The sequence below is a fragment of the Oryzias latipes genome, chromosome 4 (assembly GCF_053564925.1).
Source record: "Oryzias latipes strain Hd-rR chromosome 4, Olatipes_Hd-rR_3.1".
NCBI lineage: Eukaryota > Metazoa > Chordata > Actinopteri > Beloniformes > Adrianichthyidae > Oryzias > Oryzias latipes.
This window is the reverse complement of record NC_136240.1, coordinates 4,171,236-4,195,227: the sequence shown is the minus strand read 5'-3', so window position 1 is coordinate 4,195,227 and position 23,992 is coordinate 4,171,236. Positions and strand designations below refer to the sequence as shown.

The 23,992-nt window shown below is 43.8% G+C and overlaps 1 long non-coding RNA gene and 1 other non-coding gene across 2 annotated transcripts in view; both read left to right on the top strand.

Annotated features, from left to right (window-relative positions):
- Window positions 1-1,661: 1,661 nt before the first annotated feature.
- Window positions 1,662-23,992, top strand: part of LOC105353806 (uncharacterized) — a 39,129-nt gene continuing 16,798 nt past the window's right edge. The window contains exon 1 of the long non-coding RNA XR_002290102.3: window positions 1,662-2,633. This is a non-coding gene — a long non-coding RNA (uncharacterized LOC105353806). The remainder of the gene's footprint in view (window positions 2,634-23,992) is intronic.
- On the top strand, window positions 6,580-6,686 carry mir9b-1 (microRNA mir-9b-1). Its single transcript, NR_107091.1, has one exon. It is a non-coding gene; the product is annotated as a microRNA mir-9b-1 (primary transcript).

Here is a 23,992-nt window from a genome sequence, read left to right as displayed (position 1 = left end):
AAAGCCAGCGGTTAAATGATTAAAAGCGGCTGTACATTTCATCACTGACTAAGTTCGCCAGGGGACCAGAGAAAATTACAGTGTCGGACATTGACTCAGCAAGTGATGAAGAGGACAGACTGGGACATGTTGTAAACATACTTCCTTATTAAAGAAGATGTTACCCAAATTTATGTGAAAATTAAATTGTTTTTAGTTTTTATTTACACAAACGACAAACTTCATTTGAGAAAAATGTTGAAATAGATTCAGGAAATGATGAAGAGCAGCTTCCTTTTTTATTTAAATTTTAAACAGGTTTATTTTTCTCACACTTAAAACTTCTCACACTTGTGCTTTGGATGTTTTCATTTTCTTTCAGTAAATTTTTTACTTTTATTTAATCTGTTATTTTCTTTTATAAAAAAATAAGGAGAAGAAGTTGAAGCTACAGCTTGTTAAAGCCAATATTTACTAATGCTTCTCAAGAAAAATTGTTGCCTTGCATCTTTGTTAAAAATCACTTCATGTCTTTGGTTTGTTTACTTTGGCATCTTTTTTTTTATTTTAAAAGAATAAATCTCTGAGACCCTCCACCTTTTACAGCCTGAAAACATCATCAACTCTTTGATTTAAGGGAATTTGATTAATTAATGTATCATTTACGCCAAATTTTAGAAATAAAAGCACTGTTCTACAATCTGTGCTAAAATCATTTTCATTTATTAAAATCTAAAAATGACATAACTTGCATGTTCTCTTGTGGAACAAATTGCAAATGGATTTCACAGTGTTTCATCTCAGACCTCTGTGGCCTTTTTAGGCCTTAGCCTACACCAGCCCAGTTTTAAACTTTTTATTTCGTTTATTTCAATTTATTTAAAGATAACTTTTACAGCACAGCGCAGATCCTAACCCAATGCTCCAGAGCATATTTTACTAATTTAATTCAGACTATGAAGGAACCGGAGACCTGGGGAATGGTTAGTCTCACTAAAGGATTTGGACAGATTCTCCTCGTGTCTGCTGTTGTCAGAAGCAGACAGGGATGTTGGAGAAGCTGGTCCTCCGTGCAGCAGCCCGGGCCTCCGCTGCAGGGCTGCAGGTTGCACGGCCTGACTGAAGGTGCTTTTTGGCTGCGCGGTGGTCACCGTGCGGCGGGATGCGCATGCAGGCCTCAAGGCCTCTACGCGGCTGCAGTTCCACCATGACGCCGTTAGGTGGCGTCTGACTGACATTCATGGAAAGAAATGTGTCAAATCTGTGTCCGCTTTGTGTGCAGTTAGCCAGGAACAATGGGTTTGTACACACATCATTTAATGATTTAGGCCGCTTTATTTAATCACTTTCTCTAATCAAAACTTCAAACGATTCCACTCCGCGTGCTTCTGAAGGGATTTCCTGACTTTCGTCCATAACACAGAAATATGCATCAATGCTTTTCTGCCAAAGAAAAAACGTTTTTTTCTTTCCCAACAAGTGAAAGTGGAGCCGATGCGCCAACAGCTCCAGAACCCACAGACGTCTTCTGTCCAACACTCCACTCTCTTCGTGGTTTAAATGAGGACTGGGTCCAGCGAGCACGCGCATTGGACAAATCCATGGATTATTTTACCCTGGCGCTTGACGTCAGCGCGCAAACATTCACGCAACCTTCAGGAGCTCCTGCTCCATGCGGCGTCGGCTCTTCAGGCGCTGTTCTTTGCACCTGCAGGGATCTGTTGGTCCTGGGAAAGTCCTCGATCTGCGCTCTCAAACCCGCGCTTGGCACAGATGTTCATCATGACCCAGCGAGGAAAGCGCATGACGTCATGTAACGCAGGAGCCCAGCACCAAACGATGCCCCTTCTTCTTTTCGGGATGTTGCGGAGCTGCGGCACGTCGTCACGCCGCTGCTGCTGCTCCGCTTTCATCGTACCGCTGTCTCCACGGGCAGCAGACGCGCGGGGATCCCATCACGCGTGAAATGACTAAGCTGCTTCTGGGTTGGCTCCATGTTTTCGCAGGATGTGGTCACAGGTGCACCCAGAAGAAGGTGTTCCGCGCAGCATCAGGACCTCTGGTTGGAGCTGGGGAGCTCTGACTGACTGAGGTTGGGATCACGTGAGGACAGAGAGACCCGGCTTTTTTCCTCCGAGGTCTATGTGGTTCCCAGCTCCACCCCCCAGTTATGCCCCACCAGCACGCAGGACACAGGCGGCACGTGGCTTCTCACGTCCATCAAATGCTGGCAGCCTGCGGAGAAGAGCAGAACCTTTGCGCAAGGAGAACGACGGAGTTCGCATTTGGACGAACGCGTGAGGCAAATTATGCACACCAACAGCTGACAGTCTAGGCGTGTGCGTGGCGTTTGCGTGAGCCTGCGTGAGCGTTTGTAAAAACAAGATGAAGTGAAAGGAGAGAGAGGCGGAGCGGCTGCTCCCGGCGCACTGCCCGCCAGATGAGGCCGGACGGGACGCACGGACGGATGGAGGCGGTTTCTTCGTGAGCTGCGTGACGGCAGAGCCCAGCAAAGGTTTCCATGAGCAACGAGAAACAAGAGTTTGTGTATGGAATCCACTCACTGATTATCAGCGGGACTGTTGGAAGCTATGGCTGAAGGCTGACTCCAAAACCTGAAAGGACCTGAAGTGGACGTGAAGGAGCGACAGACTGTAAGTATCTCTGCCTTCATCAACTGAGAGAAATGAGAGATAAAGGACACTTTGGAATGCGAGGACGCCTGTCTGATGATCAGAATAATATTTATAATCAAGTGTAGAACATGACAGAAAGCAGCTCTAGTATTAGTAGTAAAGGGAGTGGTGTGCGTGCTGGTGTCTGTCCCGCGTCAGCGGAGCCTCCATTGAGGGCTGATGAGGCGGCCTGAGTGCGTTTAAAAAGCAAACAGTTGCGTGATTGTTAGCAGAGCCTGGGAAAAGCCTGGGAGCCTGGGAGGTGGAGGGACTTGACGCCAAAGCCTCTTGTTAAGGGGAGCCGCGCGCAGCAGACACTGTTGTGATGTAAATGAGCAGCAGCGCGCAGTTGAACTTGATGTTGACTTTCTCTTTTCTTCCATGGTGATCTTATTCTTTCAGGGTTTATTTCTTTATCCTCTTTTTCTTTCTTGTTCTTTCGCTTGTGGGAAAACATTCAGCGGATTAATTTGGCTGAAACAGAAAACGAACCTGGTTCCGTAAAGAGCTGATTGTATTTCATAGCTTTTAGGTTTTCATAGGTGAATATTTTCTGGACAAAGTCAGACGGGACCAAAGTATGTTGACTCTATCAAATAATTAAATGTGATATTTTAGACACTATTGCTCTTGAAAAGAATAGAAATAATCGCTTGGTTTTTAGCCTAAATCTTACAAAGCAGAAACATAATCTCTTTGTTCATTTTTTGTAAAACGTTATTTAGTAGTAAACCTACTGCAAAAAAAGGTGATTTCTTGTCGTTTACAATAAAACAAAACCTCTGAATTATTGATATCTAATATAAAAATAAAAAGTTAATTTTCAGGGCTTTAGTTCCACCTATAACTGCAGTCACTGAAACACTTTGATGTTTTTTTATTTAAAGATATTTTAAAAAATCATAGGTGCCTTAAATTAATGACGTTAACTTTCCTTATTATTTTTCCGAAAAATAAAAGCCAATATTTTGGAAAAAATTTCTAATAATTTAAAGGTTAATATTAAGTTTACATCTATTTGCACGTTGCTGCTTTCCAAATCTGCAGCTGATATTTTCGTTTCAGCACCAAGGACAGAGGCTTTCTTCCTCCAGCCCTAGATCACATTCATATATTTATATATATTAAAATAATATATTAAACATATTAAATATTGAAATAATTTTTGTCATTCATTTGAAGCTATATAAATGTAGTTTTGCCGCACTAAAAAACGCAATGCAGAAATCAAAGGAACTCACAGGATTTTAGAACCAAAAACGTTTGATTTCAGACTGAGAAAAAAAGTTTTGGATTTATTGACATTAATAAAATAGAAATGAGTCTCTGCTGCTCCCCCGTTGTTGTTATGGGGTGTCAAAGCAAATCACCGTGAGGCGGATTCAAGGAAGAACTGACGTGTTTGCGTGCAGGCTGTGTTTATTTTTATAGAAAAGCTAAACCTTCAATGGATAAATATAAATACGAACACGCAGAAAATCAAGGTTCCCGCACTGGAACCCGTCAAAGTTCTCATTCGTTCTCATCCACATGAGCGTTTTTGTAGAAATGAATTAGTAACCCAAGACTTATTTAACATGTGAAAAAAATAGTGAAACATTCATATTCAGGGATTTTTTATTGTTTCAATGGTGTGAAAACCTATGGACAAATGTAACTGTTTTGAAGAACCCCAGGTATGATGTTGCCTGCAGCTGATTTCTGACATTTCCTTCCTGTTTCCCCGGACATGCTTCCATTCATATTGAAAGAACGGGTCGTTCATTGCAGCTCGCGCAAAGCTATTCAGAAAAACGGCCAGGGGTTGATTCCTGCGGACAGAGACTGAATTTGAGCCCTGACAAAAAGTTAGGAAGTGATGGAGTCTACTGCTTGCACGTGAGCGCGCGCGCTCTACGTGCTGCTACAGCAGCAGAGATGAGAGGCCATCAGCGGCTTTGGAGACATGATCCACAAAAAAGAGACTTCTCAAAATCCATCAATTACTCTTTAAGAAGAAAAAATCCAGACTGACATGCGAAACGCAACTATAACATTATATACAGTGAATGGTAAGGTATATAAAAACTAAACTCTGACATAAACTCAACATTTCTTTTCTTTCCAAAGGCGCACAGTGTCCTTTTAGTAAACCTGACTGTGTTTGAGAGATGAATCTTATACTGCCATCATCATCTATAGAGGCGGGCGGGGGTTATGGGATGAGAGGGGGGGGGGTCCTTAACTACAGGCCTGGCGCAGGTTTTTGCGAATCACTTTTTAAACTTCTTTCTTTCTGTTTGGTGGAAATGTCTGATACATGAAACTTTTGCAGTGAATTTTGGGTGGAGGCTGATCCAGGCTGTGGCGGTGTCCTGTGGAGGTTTTTCCAGCACCCCAAACCTGTTCATGATCAGCATGGTTCCTAGTTCTCATCCATCTCTGCGCCAGTCAGCGCGCACCGTTCTGCGCACCTTGGGACCGCGATTTCAATTTTAAAGTTTCAAACTCCAAACCTGTTCCGCTCCCTTTTGTTATCATTTATGTTGGTTATGATGCTTGTTTTTTAGCTTTTGTTTGGAAGAAAACAGGAGATTTCATACAAACATTTTAGACCTTTGGAGAAATGAAACCACGTGGTTCCATAATTTATCACAGACATCATTGCAGGCTACATCCCAGACATCATCGATCAAAATGATTCATTCAGATTAGTCTTAATCCACTTTTGTAAAACCAATTAAAAATGTCTAATCAACAAATGTGTCCCAACACAAGTGGCTGATTATCTGAAAAATTATCTGATCACATAGGAATCTAGAAGACACACAGCCACCTTCATCCTCCGTCAGCCCAAAGTCATCTTCATCTTCAGTTAGCCTGCAGTCATCTTCTAGCCTGCAGTCATCTTCATCTCCTGTTAGCTTGCAGTCATCTTCATCTTCTGTTAGCTTGCAATCATCTTCATCTTCAGTTAGCCTGCAGTCATCTTCATCCTCAATCAGCTTGCAGTCATCTTCATCTTCTGTTAGCTTGTAATCATCTTCAGTTAGCCGGCAGTCATCTTATAGCCTGCAGTCATCTTCATCTTCTGTTAGCTTGCAGCCATCTTCATTTTCAGTTAGCCTGCAGTCATCTTCATCTTCTGTCAGCCTGCAGTCATCTTCATCTTCATATTTTAGCCTGCAGTCATCTTCATCTTCTGTCAGCCTGCAGTCATCTTCATCTTCATATTTTAGCCTGCAGTCATCTTCATCTTCTGTCAGACTGCAGTCATCTTCATCTTCTGTCACACTGCAGTCATCTTCATCTTCTAACCTTCAGTCATCTTTATCTTCTCTCAGCCTGCAGTCATCTTCATCTTCATCTTCTAGCCTTCAGTCATCTTCATCTTCTGTCAGACTACAGTCATCCTCCTGAATGCCTGTGCTAGTTCATCTGCTTCCACTACCACCCAAACGGTGGTAGAAAATGGGTGGATTTGAGTTCGATAACTTGTTAGTTTGTGAGGGCCTGGGCTGTGCTGAAGCGTCCATTACGTTGTCTGGTTGGTTAGGAGGGAAATTGGCGCTACATCGATGGTGGGTGTCCGTGGATGACGGATGGGGGTGTCACCCTCCAGGTGGACTTGCAGAGGCCCAGATGGAGCCTGCTGCTCAAGAAGATCTGGATGCGTGGATTGATTCTCTTTGCTTATGGACTCTGCGGGTTCATGCGGGCTTTTCATCATATTTCCTTCACAGCGCAAAACCTCACGGACGGGCTCTGTGGAGAGAAGGTTCGATTCCACAGAAAACAACAAAGGCAGATAGTTCTAACCTGTTTGGTGCCTGTGCGCATTCAAGTGCGCACACTAGAGTCTAAGGGAGAGAGAGGAAGGCGCGCGCGCACGCAGGCGGATTGCAATAGTTCCATGTGACCACAACACACGCAGCTCCGCGGCCCCTTTAAGAAACGTGGCTTAGTTTTTATCTTTGGTTATCTAGCTGTATGAGTTGGTGTAATATCATAAAGCTAGAGAACCGAATGTAGAAACTGATTCCGCTGCCAGCACCAAGGAGCCCGGACAGCACGCGGGAGGACGCCGGATCGGAGGGACTGATGGATGGATGGATGGATGGATGGATGGATGGATGCAGACTCGGAGGAGCGGGAGACCGCAGGGGCGTCCGCGCAGCCAGAACCGCCTCCTCAACCCGCGGAGCCGCGTGTTTGCGGGGACCGAAGGATTCGCGGCGCTACATTTCTTTCCCGGAGGATGCATGGAGTGACAGCAGTCTATGATCGGGGGCAGACTGCATGCACAGGGACGACGGTGGTGATGATGAGGAGGGGGCTGCTCGGCACTTGTGCTGCTGCTGGTGTTTCTTCATGGAGCAGACTTGGATTTTAGTCACCGCCTCTTTAAAATGCCTGAAACACGTTTCCTGATTTGTATTCCTGACAGTTGTATCTCGAGCAGAAAGGACACAGAAGGTGTGAGGAAGATGATGGGATGGGAGGGCTCTTTGGAGTCACGTGTTCCACAGTAAATTCCGGCCTGTTTTGGCTTCTGCAAAGGCATCTTCCGCTGGTGCCTGCTGGGTTATCAGCTTCAGCACAGCGTCTTTAAAATCTGAGTCCTGCATTCTCCAGTTGTCTGTTTTTAGTTCCCTGCACTAAGCTCAAAGGAGAATACTACAAGGATCATGCATGAGTTTAGCATTTAGAAAAGAAAAAGTCCGACCAAATCAGGAGACAGCCTCCAAGTCGGACCTGTACCAGTCTCATTTTCTAGGAAAGGGGGGCATTTAGCTTTTTATCAGAGGTTAGTCAAAGAAAAAACAATCCTAAAAATGAGTTTAATTGTGGCTACATTTTTTAGATTTAATGCACGGGTGTGTTAACATCAGGAAAGCAACACAAAGGATTTATCTTTTGTGAAAGATGTTTGCTGTTTTTGCTGATGAGCAGCCATTTTTCAAAGATGCTATAATCGACAAATACCAGAGTGAAATGTAAACATGTTCTAATGTAGCTGAGGTCCATGCAGAACAACGGCAGGTCAGCAGGTCGTGCAGGGATCTTACGGATTTTCAGAACTGTTTTGAAAAGCTGCTTGGACCACATGTCCGGATCTCCTTCTCCTCTCCGTCTGAGTCAAAGGGGGCCGTCTGAGTGACAGCTTGTCCTCCACGGTGGAGGATGTTGAATTTTAAACACACCAGCTCTGTGCTGGCTGCTGAGGCTGGAGCCTTCTGTGCTTCTGACGGTGATGGCGTCGCTGCACAAAGCCTGCTGCTGCTATTCCCGCTTTAGTTCCATCACAAACTGGAACAGCAACCAGTTTAGCTGAAGCTGTGGTTTGGTGATGGTGCACAGTTCCTGCAGCTTGCTAACCTTTACATTCCACACTTCAGTTTTATGCAACTTTCATTTTTCTAATGTTTGTATTTCTGCAGTTTGATGGGATTTAATGTAAAACATCCTGAAATTTCATGTTTTCCTCCCAGCAAATCATTAGCATGTTTCTACTGAAAAGATGCAAACATTTCAGGCTGAAACTGAAGACCTGGGAGTCCCATACAATAGTTGGTTACTGAAAAGTGCACATTCAGCCTTTCAGCTTTCTCTGATTCCTCTGTAATGTGTTAGTGCAACATTAGGCTGGGCATTTATAACCCAGCAGGATCTGTCAAGTGCGATTGTTCTATTCGGAGTCCTCCACCCTCCCTGCCTTTGCCCTGTTGCAGTGAAAATTAATGCATCGCTGAAGGCTAATAAATAGAGGATGCGGGGAGAACCTTTTGAGATTCAAATGTAGAGCGGCGAGTAGCTGAGAGGAAGGCGAGACGTCACTTTTCCCACATTATTGTACGTCTGGCTGGGGCCCTCTCCACCATCAGGAGGAGGCCCTTCAGCACCAGATGGAGCCCAGTCTAGACTGAGTCTAGCTTCCAAGCATCTGCCGTTTGGCTGCATTAAGTTTGTCATTGTTCAGTGATTTCTCCATCCCTGTTTGCATGCTCCTCACAGTATCACCAGTTTGGGGCACATTTTATGTGTATATATGTATTTCTGTTCATGCACTTCCGTTTGAGTGTGTGTTGGGGTACACTGTAACTGTGTACCTGCTTATTGCATCATGTATTCATAGGTTACTTACAATAAGCACAGCAGGCTGCTGTAGGCTGTAACAGAGAGGCTTCTTTCTTCACTTCTGGCTCTTGTCACTGTGGGGTCATAACTGTAATGTATAGTTCATGTTTCTGAAGAAGGCTGCCTTTGTCATTTTTTTGAGTAAGAGGAAAAACAACAAGGTCAATCTGTTACATTTGATTATTATTCACCTGCTTTACCTTGATTTGAAGTGATGGACCTTTTTCTTTAAACGTGTGGTCTGAGTTTGGTAGCTTAGCAGCAGACACTAACCCCTGCAAGAGAAAAAGGAAAAACCTTCTGTAGATGTGTGTGTGTGGGGGGGGGGGGGGGGGGGGTTAATGAGATTGGTTTTATTTTGGAAGTACTATAGAAAAATGTGTAAAGAATTCTACCTTCTTCCACATTTAAAAAGCTTTTTATTTTCCCTCGTGTTTACTACATGCTCTTTTTTTTGTTGGTAACGCTCCGAGGCCGTGTTTGGAAATACCTCCTGTAGTCAGAGGGAGTCTGTAAAGTAAATTCCTTTAAAGCTATTTGGACCTATTGTGTTTTTTAATTTAGGAATCTACATTTGTTTCAATTGTTTGTGAAAATGCTGATTTCAAATGTGTGCATCACTTCGACCTTGGAAATAAAACACAAAATGTTCGACATAGGTATTTTCTAATCTGTAATAAATAGGGTTAAAGTGGAAACCTGTGTCACATTTCAGCTTTAGCATTTCCTCGCAGAAGGATTCGTGTGTGTTTTGCAGTAGTCTGTGTTTCTGGAGCAGAGCTCAGGTTCTGTCAGTTACTGCAGGTGAGACACAGTTCTACTGAAATGCTCATGATGTCCTGCAGCCAACAAGCAAAGATGACTGAAAACTCTCAGATGCTATAAGCAGGTGCACCTGTTCTTTCTTTGGGGCCTCGTCTCTGGAACGGTGTGGGGTCAACCTGATGCCATGTTGTGAGTTTATGGTCAATAAGGATTCAAACTTGTTTTTAAAAGGATGTTTGTTGGCTTTCCCTCGTCTTCTTGCCTCTCATGTCTTCATTTTTACTCGTCTGAGCTGACTTCCCTCGTCGTGTGGAAGTTGTAGTGAGGCTGAAACGAACAGCCTTTGTTGCTTTATTTCCTCTCCGTTTCTGTCAGATTTGAGCGACACAAAGAAAGAATACTCTCACTGGCCTACTGCTGCAGCAGGCCATGCAAAGGCCAAGAACACTGTTCACGCTTCCTGTGGAGAACACAGTGGAGGGAGAGCTGGATGAGGCAGAAACAGCCCTGACCATGGAAGAGGTGGGCCATCATCAGGGATTTTCTTATTTCCCTCCAGGGTTAGATGAGCATTCTGTGACATTGGCCAAGTTCTGGATCAGCTTGCCCCCTCCCGCCCCCACCAACCGTTTGAGGTTTCATTTTAAAAACAGACAAGAAAAAGATCAGAGGAAATTTCACAGCCTGTGGCCATCCTCTGCCATAGTTTCCACCACCTCTGCCTCAACTCAATTGAGGTTGCAGGTTTACTTAGTCAATATTATATTTCCAAACTAAATAAATCAATGCAAACAAGCTTTGGCTGGGTGCACGCTTTGGAAGTGGAGGCATAGCTTTGGGCCGAATTTCATGGAGAAATGCATCAATTTAGAAGTGACAGTCTTCACATCTTCACATGAAATTAGAGGTTTAGATGAGCAGGATTGCATTTGTGCTGCATTTTTCCCCCAAATGTTCAAGTTGTTCATTTGTTTCAATTTGTCAGGAAGCCTTTTCTGAAAAAGGACTGTTCTGAAAACACTGTCAGTTTTCCAGACATCCAAAAAGTGTCTGAAGTTACAGAGACGGCCTACTCTGGAGCGCAGAGTGAAAATCATCATGCTCACGTACTGTTCTGCTCACGCACACACACAAAAAGGGGGATGCAGACAGGCTTCACTTTTCTTCCATTGGGTCAGGCCAGACTTGTCCGAAGACGTGACTGACCCGGTTCTGTGGTGGCCAGGTGCTGGTTGCAATGTTTTTTGGTTTTTTTTTTGCAGCAGTCTTCATTTTGATTAAAGAAAGGCAGCACCAAGTGAACTTTATTTCTTAGTTCTTTTTCACCAGCTGGGAGAGTTTCCCCTCACAGATTGTGAACAGCATGATGGACCTTCACAGTCTACTAGATTTATTCTGCAGTTGTTGTTTTTTTTAACCTTTTAACTCAACTTAACACAAAAAAGAAAATAGTTTTTTCCTTATTGCTTTGGCTAAATAATACACACTATATACATTTAAAAAAAACACGTTTTCCAAATGTGCTCAACACAGAACGCAGTTAAAACGTTTTTTACACAGTTGTTGAGTGTGCATTCAGTTTAATTCTTTTTTTCAATTTAGTTTTTCATTGCCCAGACTCTCCATCTCCATCCATTTTCTATCCAATGTGCTGTGGAGCAAAGGTGGGAGCAACCCCAGACAGTGTGAATCCATCGCAGTTTGACCCTTGACCTTGGCCCTGGACTTAAGAACCGTCCAGGATGGACCTCGTCTTCAACCTACTGATGCTATGCTGAACCAGACACACAAACACACATTCAGTTCTGAGGGCCAGTTAGAGGAATCAATGGCCGTGTTAAGCAAGGCTTTGGCCAGATGAACACATGCATGAAGACAACACACAGGGAAGCTAGCTGGGATTTGAACCGGGGACTTCTTGCTGAGCAGCCCCCTGCATCTATGTGAACAAGTAGAAGGCTTTGCTGTTCCTGAATTTTAACCTAAATGATGCTCTGCATGATGTAACAGGAAATAAAAAGATTCAAACAAATACGCCAAAGACAGGAGGCCAGCAACACAAAGCTTAGGTGCACGAGTGCAGGATGACTATGGAGTGGCATATGTTAGCAGAAATTCAAGTCCAAGTCCAGTGAGTTGGAAAAGGTAAATGATGTATACTTCTATAGCACTTTACTGCCTTGTTTTAAGGCCCAAAACGCTCCTCAGTCACATTCACACACACAGCTCTGCTGCCGAACACTGGCGCCAACCCATGACCACCAGGAGCAACGTGGGGGTCAGTGTTTAGCTCAAGGACACTTCAATACATGGGTGGGCCAGACAGGAATCGAACCTGGGATCAGAGGTCAGTCCGTCTACCTCTGCACCACAGCCACTCAGTTAAAATAAAGAAAGGGCGAATATTTGGATTTAAGCATAAAGGGCACTTTCAGCGGTTGGAGGTAAAGAGGAGACATGAGAAATGGAGAAGTGGATCTGCTGGGGTTCTCTGGATCTGCCGCTGTCTGCATTCCAGAAATACATTTTCTTTTTTCCACAGCTATTTCTTTATTTTCCTCCCTAGAGCACAAAGGTCTTTGGCGTCTTAATGCAGACTGGCTGAATGGTGACGGCGTTAAAGACTGGTTGTGGCTAAGATTGAGGCATGCAAAGGGTGACCAACAGAGGAGGGGGGTACAGGGGTCCACTGAAAGGCAACAAGCAGTGGAGTGAATGGGAAGGGAATGGGGGGGGGGGGGGGGGGGCATGAGCAGCACAGGCAGATTGGGGGTGCTGGAGTGATGGTGGGGGCCTCTATTGGTTCAATGCAACGGACGGAGCAGCTGTGAAAAGAGGTCTCCCCTTTTTCCCACGCCCAGTACGAGGCAGAGACCCTGCTTTAGTGCGCCAGGGTCAAGTCACAGTTCCAATACTCAGAGCTCGTCGTCTCTCACAATGCACACGCACATTCATTTAGCTTGTGTATGCACACACACACACACATACACACACATACACACACAGCTTTTCAGACAGAGATGCGGGTGGGGGCCACAGCTCAGACAGGCTTCTGCACCACAGTTTTGTCTTGGATTTTGCATCCTAAAAATGATCAATTCAAACTTTGGTCTGTCTCTTATTCACACATGAACACCAAATATACAACTACACACATTTTAGAATAAAACCATTTCATAAATGTCTATGAAACGTTTTGTGTCCACTGGAGTCCCCACACTTTTTGTCTCACTCAGTCGTCATGTCTGAAGTGCCGTTAACATATAATCATATTCCATGGGGGGGGGATGTATAACACTTTGAAAGCCCCCAGTCCAGCCTCGCACCCCCACCACTGCTCCCTCACCATCACCACCGCCAGATGCCCTCCTGCTTTGTGTGTGGGTGCTGAGGGCAGATAGACAGGCCGGCAGCCCCCCCCCCCGCTCCATTATGTCAGCAGAGTTGTTTGTCTGGCAGGACCCTGAAGAAACCGGAGTTCATTCATGAGCAGAAGGCTCTTCAAGTTCAAGAAGAAGTTCAGTGTGGCAGGAGAAGGCGGCGCTCTCAGTAGGAGGTCGGGGGGGGGTTTGGACCACAAGTTGTTGTCTTTGTGTGTGTGTTGGTGTGTGGCAGTACAGTTTAAGCGTGTGTGTTAAGTGATCTGTTCAAATTCATGGTAGAGACACAGTACAGACCAAAGGATTCAAATGAATGGGAAGGTGTGTCCAAACCTTTGGTCTGTACTGTAGGCTTGGAAAGGAAGTGAAGGGAATGTGTCAGATCTTTAAAATGATCTTCGGCATGAGAAGATATCTTGAACGGCGCCGTTTCCATCATTTGTTTTTTAGGCTTATGTAGGCATGTTGGCATGATTGTGCCATTTAACTGTCAGACTGATGGCAGCAACATTCTCAGGTCCAGGATGACCTGCAGAGTCCTGGACCTGACTCCATTCCACAGACAGCAGCCTCATCGTTTATCTGCTAAATGCTGGCTAGGACACAGCCATTTGGAATGTTTGGACTCTTTGAGACAGTTCTTCTCGTCTTTTCCCGTAGCCATGTCCTCCTCTCTCTGGATGGATGAAAAAGTGGAAGACAGTTGTGACGGCTGACTGAACCAGCGGACTGAAGAGATATTTGGTGACAATAACTGTGACAATAGCAGTCACAGCTATGAAGGAGCAGGATGGAAAGTAATGTAACTTCCTGCTGTTTTCAGTCTTAATGCAGGCAGGTTTGTATGCATAGTGAAAGCCTTAATAAAGAAATGTGCTGTGGAGAACATATACTCCACATGTACAGAACAGAATTTACACTTCTTTCTTTTAAAGGTACATTATTTGAGGTTCAGATTTTCCTTTTAGTTTAGGAATACTGTCTATGTTTTTGCTACTTTCTTGCTGCTAATATTTATAGTTTGTTGTGTGAATGCTGAAAAGCTGGAAGAACAAGCTAGTAGCTCTTTTGCCTAATTTGGCGTCTACTGTTTTTATAAGCTAATTTGCAGCTTAGCTAACATTTTAGCAACATGCTAGCAATTTTTACTTATTTATATTTTCGTACAAATGTTATGCTATATCAGAATGTAACCATTATAATTCCATTGTGCTTGCTCGTTTAGTTAATTCAGACGTTTCTTTAACTATATACAATATCTTGACTCGTCTTTAAGCCAGCTGCTGCAACACATGAAGCATTATTTCTCAGCTTTTTATCAAACATTTCTGCTGAGGCAAACTTCAAATCCTGCAACTATTTTAGCATTTACAAAATAGCTTCAGCCTCTTCCACATTCAGCTTACAGCCATCACACTTCCAATATTGAAGGTAATGCTTTATATCTAGTTATTTGGTTTGCACATTTTATTGTATACATTAAATTCGAACACATCAGCTTTGTAAAAGATAAAAAGAACATTCAAATTTTTTTTCTGTGTAAAATTGTTCATTTTTCATCTAGTAAAATTACTTTAAACACCCTTTTCCACTGCCAGTGGTGGAACTTTTCTGAAAGTATTCAAAATTGTTTCCTAATAAAAGTCTGAGCGGTGATTGACATTTCTGTGACTGTTCCCTGAGCTACACTGGACACGCTTCCTACTATTTGCGGCTGACTGAGTGGGCCGCCTCGCCGCCGCTGCTCGCTCTGTGTGTGTGAATGTGGGTGCAGAGTGGGGTCTCTCAGGGAGCATCCTCCTCTGGTGGAGCAGCCTGAGGGGATTTCTTTCATAAAGTCGAATAACACCCAGTCGACCCCTCTTCCCTTTTTTATACGAGTTCTTTAGCCTTGGTAAATGAAGTGGAGGAGGGGAAGGAGTGGAGGCATGGAGGGAGGAAGAAGTTGTGAGCAGTTGGAGGAGGAAGCTGCGATGGAGGGAGGTGAGATAGCGGGAGAGACAGCAGCTCCCTATCCGGCTGGCTCTCAGGATCAATAATGGTGGGAGAGGGGCCGAGCAGTCCTGTCTGGCTGCTTCACCATGGGGTACGGGAGACGTGCACATGGAACAATGATGAAGAATAGTGCTGGGAGAGCATCTTTATGTCATCCTCTGTTTTAGTGAGCATGATCTGAGGAAGAGGAAGACGAAATGAGGGGAGAGAAACACTATTGTGGGAGGAAAAGAAGCAAAAATCTACACACTGAGACAGATCCACCTGACAGGAAAGCACACTCACGTGCACAAACTCAAACTCTGAGGTGTCCTTTGCAGAGACACAGGCCTAACCCTTTTCAGTGCACTGCTGAGTCATGTGTGTCTTCAGTGGGGCCTGAGCGTTGCTATGTGGGCCTGACAACTGGATTCCAACAATCCTATGCTTAAATAACACAATGATCAACTGTGTTTGTCATAAAATGTCTAGATGTGGCTGTGCTGTAGTTTAAACAGCAGGTTGTCAGATTTGGCTTCAGTGAGTCCTTTCCCATCACATGAGGGTCATGGACACCTGAGCACTGCTCCTCTTCTCTTTCTATCTCCTCTTTTTGAGTTCTCTGTTCAGACCAGTGGTTGGACTGGTTTCATGTCAGACCCTATTTTCACAGACTGGTCTGTACAGAAGGTCTTATTTGAAGATTTTTCAAATGAACATGCTCCTACATAGAATGTAATTTAAAAGGACAGATAGATGATTTACAGAGGAGAAAGATTCAATGAAACAAAGTTTTTGATTTTTAGAATTTGTCTCTAAATTTGTAAAAAGGTAATAAAGGCATCATTCCAGGGTATTTTCCATAAAACAATAAAAACTCCATCCAGGCTCAGATCATCTTTCAGGGAGAATCGACAATTCCTAATTTAATTTTAAAATAAATCTTGATTTATTATGTTTTGTTTTGTCAACACAGAGGAGTATTTTTTTATGTCTGCCTTATTTAGCTTTGCTGTAGGAATATTCTTAAATTTACTCTTGACAGTTTCAACACATCAGAAACGTTAAATTTTCATTCCCTGTAAACTATTTGCAAATCTGTTTTAAACTTTTTTGTGCTCTCGGTTTCATTTAGGACCTATTAAAGCGTGGAGGCCAAAAACCAGACGCAAACTCTTAAGGTGTAGCAGATGAATACCACAAAATAAGATGTTTCCGTCACAAAAATGTGTATTTTCTACATTTATGAATTCTTTTTTTGACTGAATTTGCATACATCTAATGTATGTATATATATATATATATATATATATATATATATATATATATATATATATATATATATATATATATATATATATATATATATATATATATATATATATATATATATATATATATATATATATATATATATATATATATATATATATATATATATATATATATATATATAACTCCTTTTTCAAGCTGTATATATATATATATATATATATATATATATATATATATATATATATATATATATATATATATATATATATATATATATATATATATATATATATATATATATATATACAGCTTTAAAAGGGAGTTGGAGGACGAAAAAAGACAGAGAGAGAAAAGAAAATTATAAAACCTAGTTATCTCCCTACACATTCAGAAGTTAATAGTCTATGTTGCAGCTGGTGGCTTCTTCGATTTAATTTCACTGCTATCTTCCAACACTAATAAAATAACACATGAATGAGGGCAACTTTATTAGCAGAATGTTTGTAACATTAAAGAATTAGTCGCCATATATTAGGCAGAGCAGCTGGGTGGGAACAACTGTCGCAATAAATCCAGACTCCAAGTGAGATGTGTGTTAAATCCAGAATTGTTTTTCCTTCAGGTCGAAAGCTCCTCTACCGTTTCCTTCCTGGCTCTTTTTCCCCAAAGAAACTTCCCAGAGACGTTTATTTTGTGCTTTTGTTGGCTTTGGGCTTCTGCTTTAGCACTCAGATTAGCTGCTTTAAGAAAGTAGCAAATGTATTTAAGACACATGATGGAGGCAAACGACTGGACCTGCATCTAGAGTGTTGACTGTATCAGAAAACTGGAGTGAGTGAGTGAGTGAGTGAGTGAGTGAGTGAGTGAGTGAGTGAGTGAGTGAGTGAGTGAGTGAGTGAGTGAGTGAGTGAGTGAGTGAGTGAGTGAGTGAGTGAGTGAGTGAGTGAGTGAGTGATTGAGTCAGTGAGTGAGTGAGTGAGTGAGTCAGTGAGTGAGTCAGTGAGTGAGTCAGTGAGTCAGTCAGTGAGTGTGATGTCATCTGGAGAAAATAATTTACTTCGGCTCCAATCAAGTGAAGTCAATTTCAGTCGCCATTTTTCCGTAGGACAGACGCCGCTATGTTGGAGTCAAACGCTGTCAGTAAGCAGTGATTGGTCCGAGTGACAGTTTCTATGGCAACCACTCTGACCAATCAGAAGTGAGCCTGTTGAAAGTCCAGACTTCTACCACTGAAAGAGGGCTTGGGAGAATCCATCAGTCAAACCTTTTGAAATTTGGATGGGAGACCACATGCTTTCATTAACGCATCTGATTGGTCAGTTTATAACTTGAATAACTTGAACTACAGCAATAATATCATGAAAAAAGTGAAGATTATCAAGAAGATGTTAAAAAAGGTATCAGATCAAGAATGCTTATTCTGACCAATAGAATGACGGAAACTGTTCGTTTCTCTGTAGAAATCTGTGGGATTCTGGCTTTTTGGAGCCAGCAGGTACTTCCTGTTTGGAAGGGGAGGGGGGAGGGGCCACTCAGTCCAGTTCTCATACAGGCTACAGTCAATTGTCCAGAGTAAGTCAGGCAGATGTGGAGTAGGGAGGCCAGTGGTTTTCCTAAAGAAAACTTCCTTCAGAATCTGATAAGTGACAAAATGGAAATAATGTAAGTTACCGTATGTATGTTTTTTGTCTGCGGCCTGGCACCAACTGACCTACAGACTGTACCATTTCACAGCGTTGGGGACCATTGGTTTAGAGTCCACTTTGCTGGTCTCTGTCCTGTAACCATCCTCCCTGTCCTGTGTTAAATCTGATATCTAATCTTTTTTAAAGAGTACGCTTCTCTTTCCTCCTCCTTTGCACCGTCGCTCTCCTTTTGACACTGTCCCTTTTCCTTTTTTAGCATGTCCTTGTACCGGTAGAGCCTCTTTTATTCTCCTGCGCTTTCTCTTCCTTCATCCATCCCTTTTTGCTTTCTGTTACTTTCTGTCCTTGACTTCTGGGTGATACTTCCTTTAGTCATTTTACTGGTTCATAATAAAGTTAGTGATTGGGGGAACGTGGTCTGTGCTGGTTGACTAATGCAACCGTCCCGTGGGCCACACACTACGATCTCTACCGTCTCTTCCTCAACCGCCTCTGAGGGACATCCGTCCCTCCATGGCAGCATCACCCAGTTAAATGAGGTGAAGGCCTTCTTTAGAAAGCTCAGAGTAAATACGCTCAATCAATACAGAACAGGAATATTAGTTTACAGGATGCAGAATGATACCTACAGTTTTTGTGTGTTTTAGATTTTTCTGGTCAACTATTACTGAACACAAATCCATCTTTGTTGATCAGTTTGTTCATTCTACAAGGCAAATGTACTCTAGACCACACAACTCCCAGTACTGTACCTTACAGTACAGCATCTTCATCTTCTTTCTTTATCACACAAAAACAGGCACAGGGAATGAGGAGGGAAGGTTGCCATGGGAACAGCTGACCAGAGTTTACAAGAGGGGCAACAAACAAAGTAGTGTTCATGAGAAGAGCTTTGTCTGTGCAGAAGAAGCAGTAGTACGCTAAGCGAGAGTGTGCAAATGAGCTGCGGCTCACTGTCTGTAAGGGATCAGTTCAGAATGTACGGCGGTGCTGGACCTGAATACCATGTCTTACTGTGACAACAGATCTATCTGCTGCTTAACATGAACGCAGACATTTTGTTACTAAATGAGTTAGGATTCTTTAGACGACAAGTCATATTGGGTTTCTTTTGCTTTGGAAAAGAGGACGCAGTTGTTTAAAAATCATTTGATACTTTGCTGTCTTCCTATTGGCTTAAAAAACTCTTTTTTTAGGTAGTTCTGATTTTTTTCTGAGTGTTGGTCTGACCTGTCAAAACAGACGAACGCCCTAACTCCAAACATCTAAATTTCACCACTTTATCTGTCTTTTTGCGGTGGAACTTTCTGATTGTAAAGCATTGTAGAGGATGATGCTGTTAGAATAATGTCATTCTGCTTTTCCTTCAACATCTGCATCCTCTGCCTTCTCTATTTATAGCTGTTATATTATGGGATTTATTAGATTCATTTTAGTCAGTCTTAGTTTCCTCTTTTGTGCATTTCCTCTGAAACACCAAGCTCTGGTATGTTGGAGCACAAACACCCTCAATGTAATCACCAACTCTGAGTGGCTGACACCACCTTTCTTCCTCTTTTCTATCCTTCACAAGTGACAGGCAGACAGGCAGGCAGGCAGGCAGGCAGGCAGGCAGGCAGGCAGGCAGGCAGGCAGGCAGACAGACAGACAGGCAGGCAGGCAGACAGGCAGACAGACAGACAGACAGGCAGGCAGGCAGGCAGGCAGGCAGGCAGGCAGGCAGGCAGGCAGGCAGGCAGGCAGACAGACAGGCAGGCAGACAGGCAGACAGACAGACAGACAGACCCTCCCTCCATCCCTCCATCCACCGTGCCTGTTTGAATCCAGTGCAGGTGATCCGTCCTGCAGGGACACTGCAGCCCTGAACCAGCAGCATCACAGAGGCTGCCTGAATGTCAGTCTCATTGTGCTCTGTCAGAGGGGAGTTAACACCCATGTCTGAGCACGATGAAAAGCATTTTTGTGTCTGAGATGGACTCCGCAGTCCGGTCTCCATCCATGTCCCCCTAACTCAATTTACCCCCTCCCAAACGTGCTTTCCTTGCCCAACAGTGTTACCCCCTTACACGCCTGCTGCCTCCCTTCAGCCTCTCAACAGAAATCGTGAAACTCTAAAGGCTTGGCCGCCTGGACCTCTGCATTTTACTGCTCTACTTCTCTGGCAGGGAGTGGGCATTATTTGAAGGTGCAAAAGGGACAGAGATGTAGAAAGTACCAAGATTTGGGGTTGGTGTGGCGTGGTGGGGGTCGAATTTGGCCATGGCTCCTTCTGTGTTTAGGAACATAATGGGACCATGGATCCTGAAAGAAATGTTGCTCCGTCTGCGATTATCATAAGAAGAGGGCCGCTGAACCCATCTGAATGACTCCAGATGATACAAAAGCTGAGATGTTTCTTTGAGCAAGTTTCCATGGGGCACCACTAGCCTGCCAGAAACATTTCCACTCTTTCACATTTGATGTTTTTTCAATTATTCTACGTATCCATAAAGAGATAGAGATAAACATATATGTATATATTGCTTACTCCCTAAACACTGTTCTGTAGGGCAGCAGGTTCATATTTCTACTGTAACTAAGAGTGGACGGCAAATCTTGACTCCCTCCTGGTGAAAGAACAGGACTGACATTTAAAGGAAGAGGAAGTAGAGGAGGAAAAATGAGAGGCAGAGTGGGTGGTGAAATGCAAGGAGAGAAAGACTGAAGTAGTTGGAGGAGGTGGCTCAAGTGAACCCAGAGCAGGTGAACGCAGCTGTGGATCGCCATGGGCTCTCTGGCTGCTCTCCTCTCATGGCCCCAGTGTTACATTCAGGGGTCCCATGGAGCTTGCAGGGGCCAGCCAAAGCAGCAGCAGAGTGGGCAGACTGGGCCAGCCGAGCCAGAAGAGAAGCAGGTGAGGCGGGTGAGCTATGTTCTTGTTCCCGCTGGCTAGGAGCCTCCTCGGCAGAACGGAGCAGAACGGAGCAGCAGAAATCAATACAGAGGAGAGAGGCTAGCAGAGGTTGCCCAGCACCGCCTGCGGGCCTCAGAGCCCAGGGACCCACCACCACCACTCCCATCTCCTCTCTCCATCTTTCTTCTTTTCAACAGCAGTCCAACCGCCAGCCTGGGTTAAGGCGCTAACCTTGTAACTGCTCCACATGCAGCATGTGTGTCAGAACATTCATTTTGAGTGCAGAAAACAGAGAAATCAAGAGAAAAGATAAAGTAACTGTGTGTGGTTCCGCTGGAGGGTTTTTCCTCTCTGGCACCCAACATCACTTGATAAAACTTTGTCAAAGAGACACAGGGACAGCCAACAATAGAAGCAGCACCGTGTGGAAGGACTCCTGTGCTCCAGCTCCCACTCTCTCCTCCTTCACTCCTTCGTCACTGGTGGAATGGGAATTCATCGGACTTTTCAGCTCAGTCCCATTTGCAAGCTCATAGCAGACAGTATTCCTCAGATCTCCTGAGCCAGGATGAAAGACAACTTTTTCTCTCATCTACTGTAACAGCCACCGCCTGTCTTTTTGCCTTAGATTTTCTTACCTTCACAAGAGCAGCTCTAATCAGAGGCTTTGGCAGAGCGCTATTGATCTGAAAGGTGGAAAAGAGAGAGGCGGGCCTGGGCTTTCATACTTCTACTATGTGTGTGGAGAAATGCCATCTGAAGTCCACTTCCTGCTCGGCAGCAGAGACGGCGGGACACTGTGCTCCTTTTCTTTCCCCTTCAAATGAACGTCTGAACCAAAAGTCAACCTTCAGACAGATCAAGTCAAATCCTTCCAGACTGAGGAAAACCATTGAAAACAATCAGGAACAGAAATGGCTGATTTTGTGTTAGTGAACACATGAACATCTTCAGTGCAGATAAACAAGAGCAAGTCAAAAAGGGAGATCTTTATTTACACATTGTGCGCTGGATGGACCATAAAGGATGAACGGCCAGATTTCTGAGTGTGACTATGTCCAGAGATGAATGCATCTCTTTGTGAGTAGGATTTAGTTGTACATGTTTGCAAAGATTTCTAACAAAAAGTGATAATAAAAATGTTTTTGTCCAAGCCGTTGGAATGAGAAAACATCTCTTTGCTTATCTAAAGTTAGTTTGAGTTAAATTTGCTCTGCACCGGGCTAGGAGCTTGTTGTTGTTGTTTGTCCCAGGAAGGAGGTTCTGGCAAAGCTCCTCCTCACCTGCCAAGCTGTAGCACAGAAAGACCCTCAGCATGGCAACCACCCATAGGAACAAAATGGGAGCTTCTTGTCTGTTTTCTTCACTCAAAAGTGTGCTTAATCAGCTTTTAATGCCTGCTGTTTCCCATCTGCCCTTTAACTGCTAATATAAATGCAAATATCTTGCAATTGTCTTTGCATGTGATTCTCTTTCTGGGTTGTAAATAATAGTGAAGATGTGGGAGAGCTTACAGCAAACACAGAGTTGGCCTGGCTCTTTACTTCCCTTTAAGCTCACCATGTGATATTTGTCAACACTTGTGCTGTTTTCGCATTATGAGGCTTACTGAACGACGCACCAGCGACTGGCTTTTCTCCCAGTCGTCCATGCAGAGCCGCTCCACACAGTGCAGCGTGTGACATGTGAGCTGGGCTGCGTTACCCGAGCACGCCGGTGACAAGCAGGCTGAACACTGTAAAGAAGAGTAAAAGCAACAGAGAGGCATAACATAATGACCTCATTAGCATGCTCTGCACCCTCTGCTATAGGCCCTGGTGCGGTGCTGCGCCGTGGGACCCAACGGCGTACACCCTTCTCACAGCACTCAGCATGCAACATTGTGTTCTTCCCACACAATGCAGCACTTCATACAGGCTTTCTTATGCTTTGTCGAAGCGCAGGGGATCAGGAATATCAGCGCAGAAGCAGCAGGAGACGCGCTGCGGTGGAAGAACAGGAGCTGTCTCTTTGCTTTATGGTTTTTAATGTGGTGTTAGCTGAAGCCTGTGTGCTGATGCTGCCTGCTGACATATATGTTGGGGTTTGCTTCATGTGTTGCTGTTTTCACCAGTCGGTGCTGATGGCTGTAGAGGGATTGGTACGATGTCTTCTTCAGGACTCAGCAATGCAACGAGTGAAGAGCTTTTGTCTGCAGCAGGGCGTCTTTCATCTGCTCAGGAAGAGCGCAGGCGACTCATCCAAACATGTCCTTGCTGCTTCTCTCAATGCTTTTGACAAGATGGAAGAGAATTATTCATATATGTTGAGGTATTCTTAATTATTTAGATGTGCTGGCGATTCTTTTGAAGGTTTGACTGGACATCTAAACTGAGTTTTTGTCATGACTACATGTGGATGTTATGACGGGGAGCCATTTTTTTAATAGGACTAAATACATTTGATTTATAGCTTATATCTTTAAACTTTACTTTCCTTCATATTCTAAAAGTAGGCCACAAACACACAGCACTGAGTCCCATTAAATTTAGTTTCCTTTTTGCCGATGGTGTCGTCATTTTCGAACCCACAAAACCCTTTTTCCAACGTCTATCAGAGCAAAAAAAAAGAAAAGATGAATGTAATGTTTCCTGCAGAACACCATCCCAGTCATGACCACATTCTGGCTGGTTTTAGCCTGTGGGGGATGCTGCTTTTGTGCTGTAGCACTTGGCAGCCTTTCAAATATTATCAATGTAACAAATTAAATCATTCGTCTCAAACAATTATACAAATAATTTTTTCATTTCTGAAAAAGTACTTTTCTATATCATTTATGTTTCAAGTGTGGGTAAGTAAATGCTAAGACATTTTTTTAAACCGCACTTGGGGGGGTTTGTGCCACATCCATGGAATTGAACTGCTTTGTATTTGAGCCACCACACTTTATTACACGCATGTTAATGAACCATGTCAACATGTGCACACACAGCATAAACACACAGCTCCACACACTGACTCGCAGGTACAAAGCACTCTGGAACACAATGTCCTGCAAAAGCTTTTATGCTAATGACAGGTGCCATACGTGTTCCTGCTGCAGCCTTCCAGCCACAGCAGACGTGTGCAGCAGACCCCGCTGTGGGGCGGCGGGCTCCTCACGGCTCCTCAGAGTTCCTGTTTGAAAGGCTCCAACATCTCAGCTGACAGAGGGCAATCCTAAAACCACAAAAATAGGATCTTAACCCATTAAAAATCTGCTAGTTTTCATTTAAAATCCTTCAGGGTCACCATAGTAACTGAATTATT